The sequence below is a fragment of the Camellia sinensis genome, chromosome 13 (assembly GCF_055761805.1).
Source record: "Camellia sinensis isolate YWXY chromosome 13, ASM5576180v1, whole genome shotgun sequence".
NCBI lineage: Eukaryota > Viridiplantae > Streptophyta > Magnoliopsida > Ericales > Theaceae > Camellia > Camellia sinensis.
This window is the reverse complement of record NC_138973.1, coordinates 12,019,458-12,043,680: the sequence shown is the minus strand read 5'-3', so window position 1 is coordinate 12,043,680 and position 24,223 is coordinate 12,019,458. Positions and strand designations below refer to the sequence as shown.

The window sequence follows — 24,223 nt, the reverse complement described above, 5'->3', positions numbered from 1 at the left end:
CGTGATGTTTCCACAAAACCTTTACTAAAGGGATGGTCTTGCTTCGCAAGACTTGCTCCCGCCTATCCAAGACCCGAACCGGTCTCTTCTCATACGAGGCATCTTCATCTACCTCTAAGTCGGTCCAATCCAACACGTGCGATGGATCCAGCTCATACTTCCGAAGCATACTAACATGAAATACGTCATGTACTCCGGATAACTGCGGCAGCAAGGCCAAACGATAAGCAACCTCCCAAATCCTCTTAAGGATCTCAAAGGGACCGATAAACCGAGGGGATAACTTCCCACTCTTCCCAAACCTCATCAAACCCCGTGTAGGTGATAGTTTCAAAAAAATATGATCACCCGTCTCAAATGCCAAAGGCCTCCTCCTACGGTCGGCATAACTCTTTTGGCGACTCTGGGCTGTAACAAGCCTTCTACGGATAAGCTCAATTTTTTCCGTCGTTTCCCTCACCAACTTCGGGCCCAACAAAGGTGCATCACCCACCTTGGCCCAACATACCGGAGACCTACACGGTCGGCCATACAAGGCCTCAAACGGTGCCATACCGATACTAGACTGAAAACTGTTGTTGTAGGCGAACTCCACCAAGGGCAAGTGCCTCTCCCACGTCCCACTAAAGTCAAGGACACAACCTCAAAGCATATCTTCAAGGATCTGAATAGTACGCTCGGACTGCCCGTCAGTCTGAGGATGATAAGCCATGCTAAAGGTCAATCTAGTACCCAAGGCACTCTGCAAACTCTGCCACAACCTAGCAGTAAAACGAGGATCTCTATCAGAGATGATTGACATTGGGACCCCGTGCAACCTCACTATGTCCCGAATGTACAAGTCGGCAAGATGATCTGCCGAATCTCTTACGCGCATAGGAATAAAGTGCACTGACTTAGTCAACCGGTCTGCAACCACCCAAACAGCATCACTACCTCGCTGAGTCCTCAGAAGACCTACAACGAAGTCCATAGTGAAATGCTCCCACTTCCACTCGGCAATAGGCAAGGGTTGTAACAAACCCGCTGGCCTCTGATGCTCGGTCTTCACTTGTTGACAAGTAAGGCACTTCGATACGAAAACTGCCACATCTCTCTTCATACCCCGCCACCAAAATTGGCGACCTAAATCACGATACATCTTGGTGCCTCCCGGATGCACTGCAAGGCGTGAATGGTGAAACTCTCGAAGTATTTCCTCTCGACAAGACTCTGGTACAAACAAGCGGTCTCGGTATCTCACACTCCGGTCGGGATACACAGACAAACCCTTCTCAGCCTTTCCACTGGAGATCTTCTCTCGAAGGAATTCTATCTCAAGGTCTCCTCTATGTGCCTCTAACACTCGAGTCACAAGTGTAGGCTGCGCAACAACAGAAAATAAGGCCGTGGCTTCAACGGATTCGCCCAGAAGCAAATCAAACTCCCCAAGTGCACCCAACATCTCCCACTCCCGGATGGCTATACAAGCTACATCACTAATGGATTTCCTACTAAGGGCATCGGCCACAACATTGGCCTTATCCGGGTGATAGTGCAACTCAAAGTCGTAGTCCTCAATGAACTCCATCCACCTCCTCTGCCTCAAATTCAAGTCTCTCTGTATAAACAGGTACTTTAAACTCTTATGGTCCGAGAACACCTCGAACCTCTCACCACAAAGGTAGTGCCTCCAAATGTTTAGGGCAAAGATCACTGCTGCTAACTCTAGGTCGTGTGTAGGGTAATTCCTCTCGTGTATTTTCAACTGACGTGAGCCATAGGCTACCACTTTCCCCTCGTGCATCAACACACAACCCAAACCCTTTCGTGAGGCATCACAATAAATCGCATAACCCAAACCTCTCCCCGGAATAATCAAAACCGGAGCGGTGGTCAATCTAACCTTCAACTCTTGGAACGACTTTTCGCAAGTCTCACTCCATATAAATTTGACCCCTTTTCGTGTCAATCTAGTCAACGGTGAAGCTAGCCTGGAGAAATCCTTCACAAGCCGGCGGTAATACCCAGCTAATCCCAGAAAACTGCGGATCTCAAAAACACTCTTAGGCTGTGCCCAATCCTGCACTGCCTCTATCTTGGATGTATCAACAGACACTCCTTCCCTGGAAACCACATGGCCTAAGAACTTGACTTCTCCTAGCCAGAACTCACATTTCCAAAACTTGGCATACAGCCTATGGGCTCTAAGCAACTCAAGCACCACTCTCAAGTGTTCCTCGTGCTCCTCCTCCGAAGATGAATAAATCAGAATGTTGTCGATGAAGACGACTACAAAACGATCTAAGAATTCCCGGAATATCCGGTTCATCAAGTCCATAAACATTGCCGGTGCATCGGTGAGCCCAAATGGCATCACCAGGAACTCATAATGGCTATACCGCGTACGGAATGCCGTCTTCGGAATATCCTCTTCCGTGACCCTCAACTGGCGGTAACCCGATCTCAAGCCTATCTTAGAGAAACAACGGGACCCCTTTAACTGGTCAAACAGATCATCTATACAGGGCATAGGGTATTTATTCTTAACCGTAGCCCGATTCAATTTTCGGTAATCAATACAAAGTCTCAAGGCACCATCTTTCTTTTTTGCGAAGAGGGCCGGCGCTCCCCACGCCGAAACACTAGGGCGAATGAAGCCCTTATCTAGTAATTCCTGGAGCTGAATCGTCAACTCACTCAACTCGGCTGGGGCAAAACGGTAACGTGCCATAGAAATCGGCGTTGTGCCAGGCACTAAATCAATAGAGAACTCTATCTCTCGATGAGGTGGCAAACTGACAAGATCCTCGGGAAAAACATCCGAATACTCGCAAACCACTCTCGGCAACTCAACCCCGGTCTCATCACACTCACTACTCATAAGGCTAGCGAGAAGACCACTAAGCTTACTCCGCCTTCGCGGATCATACACCGGTGGCGACACACTACCAACCCGATCCCCCAAGAAATGGAAAGAATCCCCGCTCGAAGTACATACTGTGACCCTCTGGCGGTAACAATCAATAACAGCTCGGTATGACGATAGCCAGTCCATACCTAAGATAACATCAAAATCCTACATAGGCATAACTACAAAAGGAAATGGAAGTCGGCGATCTGCTACCTCTATACCACAACCTCTACATCCTTGTCTCAAAATCAACTCACCCCCAACAGGTGATATAACACAAATAGGAGATACTAACTGTGCTAACTCCAAACCCAAAATAGATGCAAATGCAGCAGATATAAAAGAATGGGATACACCCGTATCGATCAACACATTGGCAACCGAGTTGCAAAACAAGAAGGTACCTCTCACAACCGATGGAGTCGGTACAAGATCCTGCACGGTAACAGCATACACGCGCCCTGAAGGCCCTTGATCTACCTGCTCACCTCTAGGAGCAAAGGATTGCTGCACAGACTGGGACGACGAAGCCACCCGATTGGCCGTCGAGGCCTGAACTGACTGTGCTGGCTGAAAACTCTGCGTCTGTCTAGAACTAGACGCCCCCGAAGCGGCACTCAACTGCGGGCAGTACCTCTTCAGGTGCCCCGTCTGACCACACTGATAGCAAGACAGTGGCTGACCTCTGCCCTGACTCTGGCACTGAGGTCGAGCCGAAGAAGAAGCTGCTCTCTAACCTCCTCTCCTCTGTAGGCAAGCTGGAGACTTGTGGCCCAGCTGACCACATTTGTAACAGGTCACCTCTTCCTGACTGCCTTTCTCAGAACTTGCACTCGACACTGGAAAGGTAGATCTAGCAAAACCGTTCTGAGACTGCTGAGGGTTGGAACCCCTCTGTCTCCTACCATCACCTTGGCCGTCCTGACTCCTTTTGGAGCCTCTCTGCCCCTCCTCCTCCTCCTGTATCATAATCTCCATATGCGCCGCGGCATCTACAAGATGCCTATAGTCTTGAGTCATAGACCCTCCAACTCTTATCTTGAGCCCGCGCCTCAACTTCCGCTCAAACTCAATGCAACGGCGTTCCTCGAACGCCACAAGCTCAGGTGCAAACCTGGACAAACGACTAAAAGTGGCCTCAAACTCGGCCACAGACAAACGCAGCTGCTTGAGTTGGCAAAACTGATCCCTCAGCTTCTCCCTGACAGTTGAAGATAAGTACTTTGCCTGAAAAGCATCCACAAAAGCCTCCCATGTACCACCAATACGGCCTCTCATGAACTTCCACCACTGACCTGCATCCCCCTTAAGCTGGAAAGATGCCAAGGTCACTTTCAATGCTCCGTCTTCGATGCCAAGCATCTCAAACGTCTTCGTCATTTGTTTCAACCACTCGTCCACCTTAAGTGGCTCCTTTGGATGCCCGACAAACTCATCCAGATTAGACCGGAAGAACTCCCTCTTCAGAAAGGAAGGCCCCCCATCAACAACCTAGGCCTGAATTGGATTCTCAGCTCTGAGAATGCCCATAGATTCCCTCAAAGCATCTGCTATCCCAGGGGCTAAGGCGCCCATAGCCTGCTGACCTGCTGGCTCGGCCACATTGGCCTGACCAACCCCCTCTTACTATGCCGGAACATCCTCCGGCATAGGCATCTTTTGCCTACCACGCCTGCCACCTCGTCCTCGTCCTGACATCCTAATAAAGGTAACGAAGACATTAGCACATTCACAAATGTGCCGAAGCTATAATACTCGCGTCCTAATGCATGGACAACTGTAATTCGCTCCACGTAACCACATAATCACATAATCACTTACGAATTTCATTTCCGGATAATGATAGTTCCGAGGCGTCCCTAGAGTTCCGGTTAGAAACAGCATTGATCAAGTGCCTTTCCAACAAGACTCATAGAAACTCAAGAATCCAATCAACATCCTCGAAACCAAATCTCATACCCATATAGTCACATAAACATGTAATCACATAAGCACATAACATTACACATAAGTCTTTAACAAGCGAGACAAATCCATTGTGATACTAATCACTTCCCACGTACCCAAAGTATTCAAACCCGGTACGCTCTGATACCAAGTTGTAACGCCCTAAAAAATAAACCAGTAAACAGATATTCATGATACAAAAGAAGATATCGCATTTCATAAATCAGAGTATTCTTACAGACTGTATTACATGTTGACAACAAAAGTAAATGCCCTACGGGTTTACAACTTTCCAAGCCAACACTTGGTTACAAAAAGGAGAGTACTAGCTCTACACAAATAAGCCCTTGGCTTGATATACATGTAATACAAAGAAAAACAACAAAAGTCCAGCAGCCTCAAGCCTCCCAAGCTACGTCCTTGGAGGTGGCATGCTACCTGCACCTGAAAATGATGTCCCATATAGGGTGAGCCGACGCCCAGTACAGATATGCTAAACATAATATGAACAATAACTAAAACATGGGCATTAGTTAAATGTTTAATTCGCATAACTCAATTCATAACCCGTTTCAATTACATGACCAATGTATCCATGTTTCGTTCCATTTTTCCATTTCTTATTCCATTCTCAATTCATAACTATGGCTCAAAACCTGACCAAACGATTTAAATGAGACTACGTCTCATATCAACGATACTTCTATTTTAATTGAGATAATAACTCAAATTAAACACTTCCATAATTCACAAATGATACACATATTAATGTTGTATCAATATCAAATTCAAACACTTCCATACTTCACAAATGATACACATTTTAGTGCTGTATCAATATCAAATTCAAACACTTCCATACTTCACAAGTGATACACAGTTTAGTGTTGTATCAATGGAGTCCATCCCCTATCTCCTCTCAGCCAATATCCGGTTTAGGAGTCCATCCCCTATCTTCCCCTAAACCGTGGAGTACATTCCCTATCTCCTTCCACACAACGCAATGTATATAAACACATATCATATACACGATCAATCAATACATAAATCTAATGTATTATTCCCGCAACCATATTTGATGGTATAACCAATAGATTAGTTTTAGTTTTCCTAATCATCATGCATTGTCTACAACAATCAAGACTATCCTCCACCGATAGCTTAAAGCAGTTATTTCTAAACAGATAATAAATGCATCAACAGATAATCTGATTAACAGTTATTAAAAGTGAGTGATTAATCGATTCCGCTCCACCATTCTATCTCATGTTAAGCCAATTTCAACATTTCTATCTCAATTTGATATCTCCACAACAGTTGTCATTATTTACACTAATGACCCAAATATACCCAAACGTGGTATTTTTTCCCTTTTCTTAATATTGACCCAAAGGTCCAAATATTATTAACAGTATCAAATGCCTTGTTTTGAAACCCATAATACACATTTGTGGTTCAAAGATTTAAACCCCTCTTTATACATTTTGAAACCCTAACTTCCAAAATCAAACCATTTGTACAAAATACTCAAAATTTATGTTAAAGTCCATAGAGATGAGTATGAATCCCTACCTCAAGAGATGAGACTCAATGGAGGTGATGAAGAAATCGAAAATGCTCCAAATCCCAAGATTCTCGGATCAAAATGTAGCCCTCAACGATCCCCACACTTTTTACAAAGGCCCAAGGGTAGAAAATCACTCCTACTAGATCAATCCTAAGAGAGAAGGGAGAAAGTAGTGAGAGAAGCTCTCAAAAATGGCTTTTCGGAAAGGTAAGAGAGAGAGTGGAAGTTGAAAAATGGTTTAAAATCACCCAACTGATATCTGATATACGTATGACCCGCTCAAGCGGAGAATAGGACGCTCGAGCGTCAAGCACAAAAACTGGACCCGCTCGAGCGTGAAGGTACCCGCTCGAGCGCCAAGACACAACTGCAAAACACACCTGCTCGAGCGCAAAGGGAAAGCCACTCAAGCATAGATTTCCCCCTTCCAGTACTTTTACAGACAATGAACTATCTGCTTGAGTGCCAAGATACCCGCTCGATCGTAAGAAAATCCGTTCGAGCGTGAAAAACACACCTGCAGAAGTTTTCCAAAGGCACGAAATGCTGAGAGTGTGTAAACCCCGCTCGAGCGCAAGAAGACCCGCTCGAGCGGACAACCAAAAATCAAACTCCGCTCGAGCGCAAAGGGACCCGCTCAAGCGTACCACCAAAATTCTGGGCAACAAGGACTGGGACTAAAGCTCAACTAGCCTGCTCAAAACACGCCCAACACATCCAAAAACTCAAACACACAGAATTAAAGGATAACAACAAGATATACAACCACCAACTCCACGGAACCTAAGTCCGGAATACAACAATCAAAGGAAGAGAAACCGGGATCGCTATAACCTCCCCCCCTTAAAGAATTTCGTCCCCGAAATTAAGTACAAGTTTTTCAAAAACATGTTTTCTCAATTACCAACATTACTACAATACAAAATTCAACAACTTGACCCATTATCGGTCATTCCTTTTCTATTCAAGAGGCAAACTTCCATATAATCTCCAACATGCATTATCAACATGTATCTCAAAATATATTCAATGCCAACAATACATTTGCATTTCTGAAACATCATCAACATATAAAATGTTAAAATCAACTTCCATTATAAGGCAAGTTCCAAACTATATTTCCATAAACTCAAAACATACACCATGTTCTACAACTTAAGACACAATCGATGCTCTTAAAGTTTATCAATATTACAAAATTTTCAAAACATGATTACACATGAACAAATAAGTTCGGATATTTCTCACGGACCTCCAACTCACGTTCTCAAGTGGCTTCCTCCACTCCGTGATGTTCCACAAAACCTTTACCAAAGGGATGGTCTTGCCTCATAAGACTTGCTCCTGCCTATCCAAGACCCGAACTGGTCTCTCCTCATACGAGGCATCCTCATCTACCTCTAAGTCGGTCCAATCCAACACGTGCCATGGATTCGGCTCGTACTTCCGAAGCATACTAACATGAAATACGTCATGTACTTCGGATAACTGCGGCAGTAAGGCCAAACGATAAGCAACCTCCCCAATCCTCTCAAGGATCTCAAAGGGACCGATAAACAGAGGGATAACTTCCCACTCTTCCCAAACCTTATCAAACCCCGTCTAGGTGATATTTTCAGAAAAATATGATCACCCGTCTCGAATGCCAAAGGCCTCCTCCTACGGTTGGCATAACTCTTTTGGCGACTCTGGGCTGTAACAAGCCTTCTACGGATAAGCTCAATTTTCTCCGTCGTTTCCTTCACCAACTCCGGGCCCAACAAAGGTGCATCACCCACCTCGGCCCAACATACCGGACACCTACACGGTCGACCATACAAGGCCTCAAACGGTGCCATACCGATACTAGACTGAAAACTATTGTTGTAGGTGAACTCCACCAAGGGCAAGTGCCTCTTCCACATACTTGAAGCATATCCTCAAGGATCTGAATAGTACGCTCGGACTGCCTGTCAGTCTGAGGATGATAAGCCGTGCTAAAGGTCAATCTAGTACCCAAGGCACTCTGCAAACTCTGCTACAACCTAGCAGTAAAACGAGGATCTCTATCAGAGACGATCGACACTGGGACCCCGTGCAACCTCACTATGTCCCGAATGTACAAGTCGGCAAGATGATCTGCCGAATCTCTTACGCACATAGGAATAAAGTGCGCTGACTTAGTCAACCGATCTACAACCACCCAAACAGCATCACTACCCCGCTGAGCCCTTGGAAGACCTACAACGAAGTCCATAGTGAAATGCTCCCACTTCCACTCGGTAATAGGCAAGGGTTATAACAAACCCGATGGCCTCTGATGCTCGGCCTACACTTGCTGACAAATAAGACACTTCGATACGAAAACTGCCACATCTCTCTTCATACCCCACCACCAAAATTGGCGACCCAAATCACGATACATCTTGGTGCCTTCCGGATGCACTGCAAGGCGTAAATGGTGAAACTCTTGGAGTACCTCCTCTCGGCAAGACTTCGGTACAAACAAGCGGTCTCAGTATCTCACACTCCGGTCGGGATACACAGACAAACCCTTCTCAGCCTTCCCACTGGAGATCTTCTCGAAGGAATTCTATCTCAAGGTCACCTCTCTGTGTCTCTAACACTCGAGTCACAAGTGTAGGCTGCGCAACAACAGAAAACAAAGCCGCAGCTTTAACGGATTTGCCTAGAAGCAAATCAAACTCCCCAAGTGCACCCAACATCTCCCACTCCCGGATGGCTATACAAGCTACATCACTAATGGATTTCCTACTAAGGGCATCGGCCACAACATTGGCCTTACCCGGGTGATAGTGAAACTCAAAGTCGTAGTCCTCAATGAACTCCATCCACCTCCTCTGCCTCAAATTTAAGTCTCTCTGTGTAAATAGGTACTTTAAACTCTTATGGTCCGAGAACACCTCGAACCTCTCACCATAAATGTAGTGCCTCCAAATCTTTAGGGCAAAGATCACTACTGCTAACTCTAGGTCGTGTGTAGGGTAATTCCTCTCGTGTATTTTCAACTGACATGAGCCATAGGCTACCACTTTCCCCTCGTGCATCAACACACAACCCAAACCCTTTTATGAGGCATCACAATAAACCGCATAACCCAAACCTCTCCCCGGAATAATTAAAACCGGAGCGGTGGTCAATCTAACCTTCAACTCTTGGAACGACTTTTCGCAAGTCTCACTCCATACAAATTTGACCCCTTTCCGTGTCAATCTAGTCAACGGTGAAGCTAGCCTGGAGAAATCCTTCACAAACCGGCGCTAATACCCAGCTAATCCCAGAAAACTGCGGATCTCAAAAACACTCTTAGGCTGTGCCCAATCCTGCATTGCCTCTATCTTGGATGTATCAACAGACACTCCTTTCCTGGAAACCACATGGCCTAAGAACTTGACTTCTCCTAGCCAGAACTCATATTTCCAAAACTTGGCATACAGCCTATGGGCTCTAAGCAACTTAAGCACCACTCTCAAGTGTTCCTCGTGCTCCTCCTCCGAAGATGAATAAATCAGAATGTTGTCGATGAAGACGACTACAAAACGATCTAAGAATTCCCGGAATATCCGGTTCATCAAGTCCATAAACACTGCCGGTGCATTGGTGAGCCCAAATGGCATCACCAGGAACTCATAATGGCCATACCGTGCACGGAATGCCGTATTCGGAATATCCTCTTCCCTGACCCTCAATTGGTGGTAACCCGATCTCAAGCCTATCTTAGAGAAACAATGGGACCCCTTTCAACTGGTCAAACAGATCATCTATACGGGGCATAGGGTATTTATTCTTAACCGTAGCCCGATTCAATTTCCGGTAATCAATACAAAGTCTCAAGGCACCATCTTTCTTTTTTGCGAAGAGGGCCGGTGCTCCCCACGGCGAAACACTAGGGCGAATGAAACCCTTATCTAGCAATTCCTGGAGCTGAATCGTCAACTCACTTAACTCGGCTGGGGCAAAACGATAAGGTGCCATAGAAATCGGCGTTGTGCTGGGCACTAAATCAATAGAGAACTTTATCTCTCGATGAGGTGGCAAACTGACAAGATCCTCGGAAAAAACATCCGAATACTCGCAAACCACTCTCGGCAACTCAACCCCGGTCTCATCACACTCACTACTCATAAGGCTAGCGAGAAGACCACTAAGCTTACTCCGCCCTCGCGGATCATACACCGGCGGCAACACACTACCAACCCGATCCCCCAAGAAATGGAAACAATCCCCGCTCAAGGTACATACTGTGACCCTCTGGCGGTAACAATCAATAACAGCCTGGTATGACGATAGCCAGTCCATGCCCAAGATAACATCAAAACCCGACATAAGCATAACTACAAAAGGAAATGGAAGTCGGCGATCTGCTACCTCTATATCACAACCTCTGCATCCTTGTCTCAAAATCAACTTACCCCCAACAGGTGATATAACACAAATAGGAGATGCTAACTGTGCTAACTCCAAACCCAAAACAGATGCAAATGCAGCAGATATAAAAGAATGGGATGCACCTGTATCGATCAACACATTGGCAATCGAGTTGTAAAACAATAAGGTACCTCTCACAACCGATGGAGCCGGTACAAGATCCTGCGCGGTAATAGGATACACGTGCCCTGAAGGCCTTTGATCTACCTACTCACCTCTAGGAGCAAAGGACTGTTGCACAGACTGGGACGACGAAGCCCCCCGATTGGCCGTCAAGGCCTGAACTGACTGTGTTGGCTGAATACTCTGCGTCTGTCTAGAACCAGACGCCTCCGAAACGGCACTCAACTGCGGGCAGTACCTCTTCAGGTGCCCCGCCTGACCACACTGATAGCAAGACAGTGGCTGACCTCTACCCTGACTCTGGCCCTGAGGTCGAGCCAAAGAAGAAGTTGATCTCTGACATTCTCCCCTCTGTGGGCAAGCTGGAGACTTGTGGCCCAGCTGACCACATTTGTAACAGGTCACCTCTCCCTAACTGCCTTTCCCAGAATTTGCACTCGGTACTGGAAAGGTAGATCTAACAAAATTGTTCTGAGACTGCTGAGGGTTGGAATCCCTCTGTCTCCTACCATCACCCTGGCCGTCCTGACTTCTCTTGGAGCCTCTCTGCCCCTCCTCCTCCTCCTGCATCATAATCTCCATATGCGCCGTGGCGTCTACAAGACGCCCATAGTCTCGAGTCATAGACCCTCCAACTTTCATCTTGAGCCTGCACCTCAACTTCTGCTCAAACTCAATGCAACGGCGTTCCTCGAACGCCACAAGCTCAGGTGCAAACCTGGACAAACGACTAAAAGTGGCCTCAAACTCGGCCAAAGACAAACGCAGCTGCTTGAGCTGGCAAAACTGATCTCTTAGCTTCTCCCTGACAGCTGGAGATAAGTACTTCTCCTAGAAAGCATCCACAAAAGCCTCCCATGTGCCACCAATACGGCCTCTCATGAACTTCCACCACTGACCCGTATCCCCCTTACGCTGGAAAGATGCCAAGGTCACTTGCAATGCTCCGTCTTCGATGCCAAGCATCTCAAACGTCTTTGTCATTTGTTCCAACCACTCGTCCACCTTAAGTGGCTCCTTCAGATCCCCGACAAACTCATCCGGGTTAGACCGGAAGAACTCCCTCTTCAGAAAGGAAGGTCTTGCATCAACAACCTGGGCCTGAACTGGATTCTCAGCTCTAAGAATGCCCATGGATTCCCTCAAAGCATCTGCTATCCCACGGGCTAAGGGGCCCATAGCCTGCTGACCTGCTGGCTCGGCCACATTGGCCTGACCAACCCCCTCCTGCTATGCCAGAACATCCTCCGGCATAGGCATCTCTTGCCTACCACGCCTACCACCCCGTCCTCGTCCTGACGTCCTAATAAAGGTAACGAAGACATTAGCACATTCACAATTGTGCCGAAGCTACAATACTCGCATCCTAATGCATGGACAAGTGTAATTCGCTCCACGTAAGCACATAATCACATAAGCACTTACGAATTTCATTTCCGAATAATGATAGTTCCGAGGCGTCCCTAGAGTTCCGGTTAGAAACAGCATTGCTCAAGTGCTTTTCCAACAAGACTCATAGAAACTCAAGAATCCAATCAACATCCTAGAAACCAAATCTCATACCCATATAGTCACATAAGCATGTTATCACATAAGCACATAACATTACACATAAGTCTCTAACAAGTGAGACAAACCCATTGTGATACTAATCACTTCCCACGTACCCAAAGTATTCAAACCCGATACGCTCTGATACCAAGTTGTAACGCCCTCAAAAATAAACTCGTAAACAGATATTCATGATACAAAAGAAGATATCACATTTCATAAATCAGAGTATTCTTACAGACTGTATTACATGTTGACAACAAAAGTAAATGCCCTACGGGCTTGCAACTTTCCAAGCCAACACTTGGTTACAAAAAGGAGAGTACTAGCTCTACACAAATAAGCCATTGGCTTGATATACATGTAATACAAAGAAAAACAACAAAAGTCCAACAGCCTCAAGCCTCCCAAGCTACGTCCTTGGAGGTGGCATGCTACCTGCACCTGAAAATGATGTCCCATATAGGGTGAGCCGATGCCCAGTAGAGATATGCTAAACATAATATGAACAATAACTAAAACATGGGCATTAGATAAATGTTTAATTCGCATAACTCAATTCATAACCCGTTTCAATTACATAACCATTGTATCCATGTTTCGTTCCATTTTTCCATTTCTTATTCCATTCTCAAATCATAACTATGGCTCAAAAGCTGACCAAATGATTTAAATGAGACTACGTCTCATATCAACGATACTTCTATTTCAATTGAGATAATAAATCAAATTAAACACTTCCATAATTCACAAATGATACATATATTAGTGTTGTATCAATATCAAATTCAAACACTTCCATACTTCACAAATGATACACATTTTAGTGCTGTATCAATATCAAATTCAAACACTTCCATACTTCACAAGTGATACACATTTTAGTGCTGTATCAATGGAGTCCATCCCCTATCTCCTCCCAACCAATATTCGGTTTAGGAGTCCATCCCCTATCTTCCCCTAAACCGTGGAGTACATCCCCTATCTCCTCCCACACAACGCAATGTATATAAACACATATCATATACACGATCAATCAATACATAAATCTAATGTATTATTCCCGCAACCATATTTGATGGTATAACCAATAGATTAGTTTTAGTTTTCCTAATCATCATGCATTGTCTACAACAATCAAGACTATCCTCCACCGATAGCCTAAAGTAGTTATTTCTAAACAGATAATAAATGCATCAACAGATAATCTGATTAACAATTATCAAAAGTGAGTGATTAATCGATTCACCTCCACCATTCTATCTCATGTTAAGCCAATTTCAACATTTCTATCTCAATTTCATATCTCCACAATAGTTGTCATTATTTACACTAATGACCCAAATATACCCAAACATGGTATTTTCCTCCTTTTCTCAATATTGACTCAAAGGTCCAAATATTATCAACAGTATCAAATGCCTTGTTTTGAAACCCATAATATACATTTGTGGTTCAAAGATTTAAACCCCTCTTTATACATTTTGAAACCCTAACTTCCAAAATCAAACCATTTGTACAAAATACTCAAAATTTATGTTAAAGTCCATAGAGATGAGTAGGAATCCCTACCTCAAGAGATGAGACTCAATGGAGGTGATGAAGAAAACGAAAATGCTCCAAATCCCAAGATTTTCGGATCAAAATGTTGCCGCAACGATCCCCACACTTTTTACAAAGGCCCAAGGGAAGAAGAAAATCACTCCTACTAGATCAATCCTAAGAGAGAAGGGAGAAAGTAGTGAGAGAAGCTCTCAAAAATGGCTTTTTAGAAAAGTAAGAGAGAGAGTGGAAGTTGAAATGTGGTTTAAAATCACCCAACTGATATCTGATATACGTATGACCCGCTCGAGCGGACAATAGGACGCTCGAGCGTCAAGCACAAAAACTGGACCCGTTCGAGCGTGAAGGTACCCGCTCGAGCGCCAAGACACAACTGCAAAACACACCCGCTCGAGCGCAAAGGGAAAGCCGCTCGAGCGTAGATTTCCCCTTTCTAGTACTTTTACAGACAATGAACTATCTGCTCGAGCGCCAAGATACCCGCTCGAGCGCGACCTGCTCGAGCGTGAAAAACACATCTGCAGAAGTTTTGTAGAGGCACGAAATGCTGAGAGTGTGTAAACCTTGCTCGAGTGCAAGACGACCCGCTCGAGCGGACAACCAAAAATCAAACTCCGCTCGAGCGCAAAGGGACCCGCTCGAGCATACCACCAAAATTCTTAGGAACAAGGAATGGGACTAAAGCTCAACCAACCTGTTCAAAACATGCCCAATACATCCTAAAACTCAAACACATGGAATTAAAGGATAACAACAAGATATACAACCACCAACTCCACGGAACCTAAGTCCGAAATACAACAATCAAAGGAAGAGCAACCGGGATCACTATAGATTACTCCATTTTTTGTTCTATATAAGTAATATCTGATTTTGATGTCTACTCTTTTTTTGGTCACTATGTTTAGCCGTGTGGGGTTCTTATTGGAGTTGATGATGTTGAAGTTGGTGGTTGGGAATTTTTTTTTTCCAATAATGCCTCATCTGGAGACATTTGGAGGCAAGGATAAGCTAGGGAATATTTGGGTTAGGATTTGTATGATTATCTCACACTGATGTTGGTGAACTGTTGGATTTAGAGACTGGAAAGTAAAAGATATGCCATTAGAAAAATGGAGTGGACAATTGATTTTAGATAATATATTTTGTTATTTTAATGGTACTTTGGTGGTCAATGGATCATATGTATGCAAGCAAAATGATCAATGATCTTAATTCTGTGAGATTAGTGATGTCGAAATTCCATTAGGCACTCAATTATATGTTTCGCAATAAAGGCAACTTATGGACAGATACTTCACTGATTGCAAATATTTGTGTATGTGTTTATAGTTTATATGGATAACTCTGCCTCTGCACTTGTTTCAAACTGTTACATCCAGGATTAAGCTGACTTGGGCTTTTAATCGTATTGGCATATCTTGTGGGATTCTTATAATCTTATAGTTGAATAGGATAATGCTGCTCTCCATCTGCTATATGGTAAAATGGTTCATCTACACTTCGACTAGCACTATCAGAGTGAAACCTAAAAATTTGGCAATATGAAGATATTTAATCTTTTTAGCATTTTTCAGTTTGGTACTGATCTTTCCACTTTTGTAATTGCTAATCTCTAGTGTAGCTGACTAGTTGAGTCAAGCTTCTGGTGTATATGTAGCTTCAGTTGATATGAAACTTATTTCATTTTATATCAAAGTTGTTCAATTATAATGCATTAAGTTGTGTGGGCTCGAGTGTGTGACACCAAGAAAAAATTGCCAGCATTCCTATTAAATAATAAATGTTTCAATTAAGATCTCAAAAACAATAAATGTTGGAAATATGCTGTGGATTATTTTGATAACCTTGAGTGTCCTCCACTGCAATTAATATACATTGATGTCCTATAGTCGCCTCATCTTTGATTAATGTTGTGGTCTTCAAATTTTCATAGTAAGTTTGTGAAATGAATGATACATTTCAGTTAATATATGGAAATATATTTCTGTGATTCTAATATCTGAAGTTGTTGATGTGACAGGGTTGCAACTTAGTTGTACAAAGAGATAACAAAAGATTCATTTTCCTTGATATGCTTACATTGGAATGTCCAGGTGAGCCTCAGGTAAAAATGGTTCCTTCTAAACCTTAACCCACTTTTTTTTATCTGTCCGAACTCTAGTAGACTTAATTACTTGATTACTTGACTATTTGGAAAATTAACTCATGTGGAGAATCAGTGGGCATTACAAAGTAACTATCTTAGCTCAGGATGTGTATTTCAAACAGTGTTTCAGGCTCCAATACCACAGTGTCTACCTTTGTGTTTTTCTGTTAGACAATTAGCAAATTCTGCTTTGTGTTTTCAACTATGGATTGTTGGGACAAATAGAGGCATCCAATTTCACATAGTTTATATGAGAAATCATGGATGTTGAAGGTACTTTACATAAAATTTTACCTACACATCTGATGAATGCCATTTCTATTTGTGTTAGACAATGTAGTAGTAACTTCCCGTCCTTTAGCTATAACTATAATTCGTTGTTTGATTGTAGGACTACATACAAGGCATCAGAGCAGCTTATACTAAAGATTTTGCCAGTAAGGATATCACAAGGCGGCAAATAGCAGTTGCTACCTATCTTATTGATAAACTAGCTCTCAGGGCAGGCAATGAGAAGGTATGGTGTATGTAATTGTTTTCATCATGTTTATGTTTATCTTTTACTCTCTTGTTCGTGGAACATCCTCTTTCTTTTTCCTCCCAATGTAGAAGCATAGTTGAGAATCTGACAACAGGGAATTGGTTAAGACTCTGTTGGATGGGGTGGACAACCTTCTCTGTGGAGGAAACATAGTGATGTAGATAATCTTACAGATGCTAATAGTGTTTTATTTACTTTATATAGATGCATTCTTATAAACACATGTATTATGTATATATGATGAGTCCTCTGCGATCTTGCTCAGAAAGTAAATAGAAACATAACAAAAAAAACGAAACAAGTTTTGGAGCCTTTATTCATACAATTGTTTTGATCTTGCAGGATGATGATGAAACTGATACTGTTTGTTGCTGCACATTGAAAGCAGAAAATGTAGAACCAATGCCTCCAAATATTCTGAAGGTATAATGGCATTTATGTCTCAGATAGAAAGGTTTTAAACCTTAACTTACAATTGGATTTGGTTATAATAATATTTGTGAGTTTGGTGGGTTATTATATTGAGATTTTGAAGTTTTAAATGACTAAAAAGGGGGCTGCATGATGTGAAACTGGAATCAGTTTTTGGAATATTTTGAACCTATTAGAAACATGTAACAATACAAAGGTTTTTCGTTGACTGCAATTAATAACAAATCATTGTCTTTTCTGGTTTTCTAGTTTGACTTCCTTGGTAAAGATTCAATTAGATACCAAAATGAGGTTGAAGTTGAACTTCCTGTGTTCAAGGGAATTCAGCAGTTCCAAACTGGTTAGTTGATGCGTGGCCTTTTGTATCAAAATATCTCTTTTTGCATTTCATGATAAAGACATGCTCACATGACCTTATTTTTCTACAGGAAAAAGTGGCGGCGATGATCTTTTTGACAATCTGGATACCAATAAATTGAATGCTCATCTGAAGGAACTCATGCTTGGTCTCACAGCAAAGGTTTTCCGTACATATAATGCATCTATAACTTTGGATGAGATGATAAGAGGCAAGCTGGGATTTTTCACACCTTGAAGTTAGTATTTTTCCCGTGAATATGAATTTACTATGTTAACCAAACTTTTGGTACACATGGGAGTGTTTGTGTTGGTGATTGGATTGTCTAACCATCAACTTTTGGTACACATGGGAATATGGGACCTGGCCAAATAGTTGTACTAGTATTTATTTGAAAGGTGGTACTAGGGTGAAGTAATAAGAAATCAATAAATGCGGGCTATCTAACAAAACATATTGGAAATAAGATTTTGAAATATAACAAATAGTTGTTGTCATTTGACATTATTGAAACTAGAAATGGTTTTTAACAAATAATTGCTGTCATTTGACAGTAGTGAACTTGATATGCATTGGCAAGATAACTCAACTCAACTTACCAAACTTTAATCCCAATTATTTGACCTGCAGTAGGACATGGTGGTAATATGACGTCATGGTTAAACCAATTTACATTTTTGTTGATTATATTTCATGATGATGAAGGCTATATATGGTTTGTAGATATAGTAGTCTGAAACATGGAGTAGTCTATGCAATGAATAACATAGCTTAAGCAGTTGTAGTGAGCACGTGATTTATTATTTTTTATTTATTTATAAAAAAAACATGTTTGTCTTTGCGAGTTAAAAAAGTTTTATATTGAGGGGATTCATTTATTTAAAAAACATGTTTTATCTTTGTGATTTAAAAAGATAAATGTTTTATCTTTGCGATTTAAAAAAATTTTGGCATTTGTTTTTCTATTGGCATTAGCAAGAAAGGGTATTAATTCAAACATTTTTTTGTTTGAATTAATACCAAACAAATACACCACCACCAGAAGATCAGGTATAAAATGTATCTTTACATTCTAAGTTAAAATGTATCTTTGCATTCTTTGCATTTTAAGCTAAGAGACTTGTGGGAGAAGACATGACTCAAATCGGGTTCCCGGATTGGGAGTTAGAGTTGGATTTCAATTTAGGCAAACTAATTCCTTAAGAAACTTGAATTCGAGGTGTTGACGCCCCAAAATCACCAAACGAGGTCGGATTGGCATGAAACTTGGCACACACGACCGCCTAGGCACAAGAGATTTGTGGGAGAATACAGGGCTCGAATCGGGTTCTCGATTTGTGAGTTAGAGCCGTATTTCGGTCTAGGCAAATTAGTTCCTTAAGAAACTTGAATTTGAGGTGTTGACGCCCCAAAATACCAAACGGGGTTAGATTGGCAAGAAACTTGGCACACACGACTGCCTAGGCACGAAAGACTTGTGGGAGAAGATGGGACTCCAATCGGGTTCCCGGTTTGAGAGTTAGAACCGTATTTCGGTCTAGGCAAACTAGTTCCTTAAGAAACTTGAGTTTGAGGTGTTGACGCCCCAAAATCACCAAAAGGGGTCAGATTGGCACGAAACTTGGCACACACGACCGCCTAGGCACGAGAGACTTGTGGGAGAAGACGGGGCTCGAATCGGGTTCCCGGTTTGTAAGTTAGAGCCGTATTTTGGTCTAGGTAAACTAGTTCCTTAAGAAACTTGAATTCGAGGTGTTGACGCCCCAAAATCACCAAACGGGGTTGGATTGGCACGAAACTTGGCACACATGACCGCCTAGACATGAAAGACTTGTCGGAGAAGGCGGGACTCCAATTGGGTTCCCGGTTTGGAAGTTAGAGTCGTGTTTTGGTCTAGGCAAACTATTTCTTTAAGAAACTTGAATTTGAGGTGTTGATACCCCAAAATCACCAAAAGGGGTCAGATTGGCACGAAACATGTCACACACGACCGCCTAGGCATGAGAGACTTGTGGGAGAAGACGGGGATGGAATCGGGTTCCCGATTTGGGAGTTAGAGCCGTATTTCAGTCTAGGCAAACTAGTTCTTTAAGAAACTTGAATTCGTGGTGTTGACCCCCCAAAATCACCAAACGGCGTCAATTTAGCACGAAACTTGGCACACACGACTGCCTAGGCACGAGAGACTTGTGGGAGAAGACCGGACTCCAATCGGGTTCCCAGTTTGGGAGTTAGAGCCGGATTTCGGTCTAAGCAAACTAGTTCCTTAAAAAACTTGAATTCGAGGTGTTGACCCCCCAAAATGACCAAACGACGTCGGTTGAGCACGAAACTTGACACACACGACCGCCTAGGCACGAGAGACTTGTGGGAGAAAACGGGACTCCAATCGGGTTTTCGGTTTGGGAGTTAGGGCCGGATTTCTGTCTAGCCAAAATTATTTACTAAACTATCTTTGTAATTATATAGTAGTTAATTTTTTATGTTTTTCTGTAATTAAAATATTAACACCATTATATTGTCATTAATTATTTTTATTTTGTTATTTTCAAATATTTCCTGAGTAGCAGTTTGCTTCTTGTGGAATGCGGGCGTGCAAAGATTATGACCAACTTTTATTTTTGTAACCCATGAAAGAATCATGACGAAAACTTTTGGTTTTGATTTACGTTATTTAGATTTGTGAACAACATTATGTATGTGTTATGCGATATTATGTAGTGGGATAATTTTTATTGTTATGAATTTTTATTTATGTATTGTTATGAATGGAACAACATTATGAATTTTCATTGTGTGCCAACTTTTGTTTATGTATGTATTTATATTATTATGTATGTAACACTCTGTAGGAGGCTTGTTACAGCCCAGAGTTGTCAAAAGAGTTATGCCGACTGTAGGAGGAGATTGTTGGTATTTGAGGTGGGTGATCATGTTTTCTTGAAAATATCACCCAGGAGGGGTTTGATGAGGTTTGGTAAGAGTGGGAAGTTGTCCCCTCGGTTTATTGGTCCTTTTGAGATCCTTGAGAGGATTGACGAGGTTGCCTACTGTTTAGCTTTGCCGCCGTAGTTGTCCGGAGTGCATGACGTGTTTCATGTTAGTATGCCTCGTATGAGGAGAGACCGGTTCGGGTCTTGGATAGGCGGGATCAAGTCTTGCGAGGCAAGACCATTCCCTTAGTAAATGTTTTGTAGAAACATCACGGAGTGGAGGAAGCCACATAGGAGTGTGAGTTGAAGGTCCGAGAGAAATATCTGGATCTATTTGTGGATGTTTGAGCATATATTGTATATTTTGCTGTATTGATAAACCTTAAGAGCATTGTGTATGTCTTAAGTTGTAAAACATTGTATATGTTTCATTTTATGGAGGTATTTTTGTATGTCCCTTGAAAAAATGGAAGTTTATTTTAGCATCGTGTATGTTAAATGTGTTATAGAAATGCAAATGTATTATTGGCATTGAATATGTTATGGAATTGTAAACCATGTACATTGAAAATTATTGGAATTGAAAAAGATGCATGTTGATAATGCATGTTGGAACATATCTTGTAAACTGCCTCTTGAATAGAGATAGGGTGACTGGTAATGGGTCATGTTGTGAAATGTTGGTTGGTAACATTGTTAAAAATTGAGACAAACTTGCTTTTGAAAATTTGTGCTTAATTTCGGGGACGAAATTCCTTAAGGGGGGAGGTTATAGCGATCCCGGTTCTTTCTCCTTTTTGTTGTTGTATCCGGACTTGGTTCCGTGGATGTCGGTTGTGGTTTATATCTTATTTCCGTCCTTCAATACTTTGTATTTGAGTTATAGGATGTTTTAGGCAGGATTGTTTCAGGTTGGGTGTGATTAGGAGCAAATGACTGCTGCCCAGAATTTTGGTTCTTTACTTGAGCGAGGCTTTTGTCGCTCGAGCGAGCTTTTTGTTTTAGATCCTTCGCTCGAGCCAGGATTCCTTCGCTCGAGTGAGAGTTGAGTTTTGTGTCTGGTGGCTCGAGCGAGAAGTCCTTCGCTCGAGCTTGCGTCTGCGTCTAGTACTGGATCTGAAGGGTGCAGTTCTTCACTCGAATGAGCTTTCCTTCGCTCGAGCGAGCGAGGTCTATGTTTTGGGTTTCTTCGCTCGAGCGAGCATTCTTTCGCTCGAGCATGCTTCTGGGTTGCAGACCTAAAGCTTCGAATTGTTGGCTCGAGCGAGGGTTCTTTGTGTCTGGTCGCTCGAGCGACCAATCCTTCGCTCAAGCGAGCCTGTATTATATCAGTAGGTAGCAACGGGGAACATTTCACTTTTTCATCCCTTTTGATTTCAAAACCCTAGAATTCGGCTCTCTCTCTCTCTCTCTCTCTCTCTCTTTCTCTACACTTACCTTCTCTCTAGGGATTGATCTGCTTCTAGTGAGTTCCTACCCTAATCTCTTTGTAAGAAAGGTAGAGGGTGTCTAGGGCTTCCTTTTAATCTGAAAGTTTGTGAATTTGGAGCACTTTGAGTTTTCATCACCTTCTCCTTTAAGCTTCTAATTTCGAGGTAGGGATACCCTACTCCATCTTATGAGCTTGGTCTTTAATTTTGATCATTTTGATTTGTTGGTGATGTTGGGTAATTTTGGAAAAGTTAGGGTTTGGTTTTGTAATTTATAAAGAGCGGTTTTCAAATGTTTAAACCCATGGGTGTATGAGACCTTGGAAAAATGGTAATATTGTTGTTGAAATGGTGAAATCGAACCTTAGTGTTGATATTGAGAAAATGGGGAAAATGCCCTAATTATTGAAATAAATTAATTAGCATAATTAATTTGGGAAAATATGAAATTGAGTTGACATCCATGAAATTGGGAAATTATGGGATTGAATGGTGTAGTTGAATTAATTTATCACTCACCGAAGTAATTGTTGAGATTATATTTGTTTAATGCATTTATCTTCTGTTTAGAAATAACTGCTTTGGGCTATCGATGGAGGATAGTCTTGATTGTTGTAGACACAGTATGTTGATTAGGGAAAACTGAAACTAATCACATTGAATATGTCATTGAATATGACGGTTGAATTAATACAGCAAGTGTGTGTATTGATTGATTATTGTGTATAACAAGTGTTAAATATATTGTATAGGCATATGGTTTGGGAGGAGATAGGGGATGTACTCCATGGTTTGAGAGGAGATAGGGGATGGACTCTCAAACCTGTGTGGGAGGAGATGGGGGATGGACTCCATGGATACAGCAATTACGTGTATCACTTGAAATGTTAATACAACAAATGTGTGTATTAAATTGAAATATTGGAAGTGTTTTTGATATGAGTTGTAGACTCATTTGCATTGTGAATAAAGGAAAGTGGAACATAACATGGACATAATTGTCATGTAACCGTATTGTGATATAACTGGTTTATAAGTGTTAGCCATCTATCAAATGCTATTATTTTAGTCATTGCTTATATTTGGTTTAGTATATCTCTACTGGGCTTTGGCTCACCCTATATGGGATATCATTTTCAGGTCCAGGTGATATGCTACTTCCAAGGACTTAGCTTGGGAGGATTTGGAGTTGAAGACTCTTTTTGGTTGTTTTGTTATTTTGATATTACATGTAAATTCAAGCCAAGGGCTTAATATGTATTTGAGTTAGTACTCACTTTTTGTATCCAAGTGGTGGCTTGGAAAGGTGTAAGCTCGTAGGGCGTTTACTTTGGTTATCAACATGTAATATCTTTTGTAAGAATACTCTGATGAATGGAAGAATGCTTTATTCTCTTATATCAATGCATGTCGAAATTGTTGGGTTTTATGTATTATTTATGAGGGCGTTACAATGTAATTATCGATTTTTTTTAAGTTATTTTTCATTTAATACAGGTTATTTTCATATTTTTAATAATTTTAATACAGTTTTTTTTTTTGACGGCAGCACACACACCGTCTCAAAAAGAAAATTGAACCAGGGTTTTTTGCGATGGCAGCTTTACTGTCGCAAAAGGTAGGGGAATTGGTTGAAAAGTGGGGCCTTCAGTGATGGTGTTATTGCCGTCGCCAATAGTCCTTTAGCGACGACATTAGTTGCTGTCTCAAATAAACTTTTAGTGACGGTGTTTTTGCCGTCGCAAAAAACCCTTTTAGCGACGGCAACACAGTGCCGTCTAAAAAAAAACCCAGATTTTCACCCGTTATTTGCGATAGAATTTTTCCGTCGCAAAAAAGGCATTTTGCCGTTGTAAACAAAAGGCGACGGCATAACGCTAAAACCCTTTTGCAACCCCTTTTGTTGCGACCCCCCACTTGCCGTCGCAAAAAGCCACTTACTGTCGCAAAAAACCTTTTGAGACGGCATTTAGGGTATTTGCGACGGCGTTTTGCCGTCGCAAAAAAGCAATTTTTTTTTTGTAGTGAAGAGAGTAAAAATCATAAAGTTGGGTTGACTGGAATAGGTTCGAAGTTTAGGCCCAAGATCAAAACCCCAATCCCCTATCTCCTCCTCCTCCTTTAGGCCAAAAAGGGAGAAAAGTACCCATAAAAAGTAGGTCAGAAGGGAATGACCATATTGACAAACCAACTAAACTATTGCATATTAGTTATTAATCTAGTTAAAGGATGAAAATTGTTTTAAAGGACTAAAAGAAAGGTTCTAAAAGAGTTCTAATTTGTCTTCTTTATTACTATGTTTTGTCTT

At 42.1% G+C, this 24,223-nt stretch overlaps 1 pseudogene across 1 annotated transcript; it reads left to right on the top strand.

Annotated features, from left to right (window-relative positions):
• Positions 1 to 17,069: 17,069 nt before the first annotated feature.
• Positions 17,070 to 17,789, top strand: LOC114262368 (DNA topoisomerase 1 pseudogene; annotated as a pseudogene). Its single transcript, XR_014347821.1, has 3 exons — positions 17,070 to 17,185; positions 17,444 to 17,534; positions 17,623 to 17,789. The product of XR_014347821.1 is annotated as a DNA topoisomerase 1 pseudogene (transcript).
• The last annotated feature ends 6,434 nt before the right edge of the window (positions 17,790 to 24,223 follow it).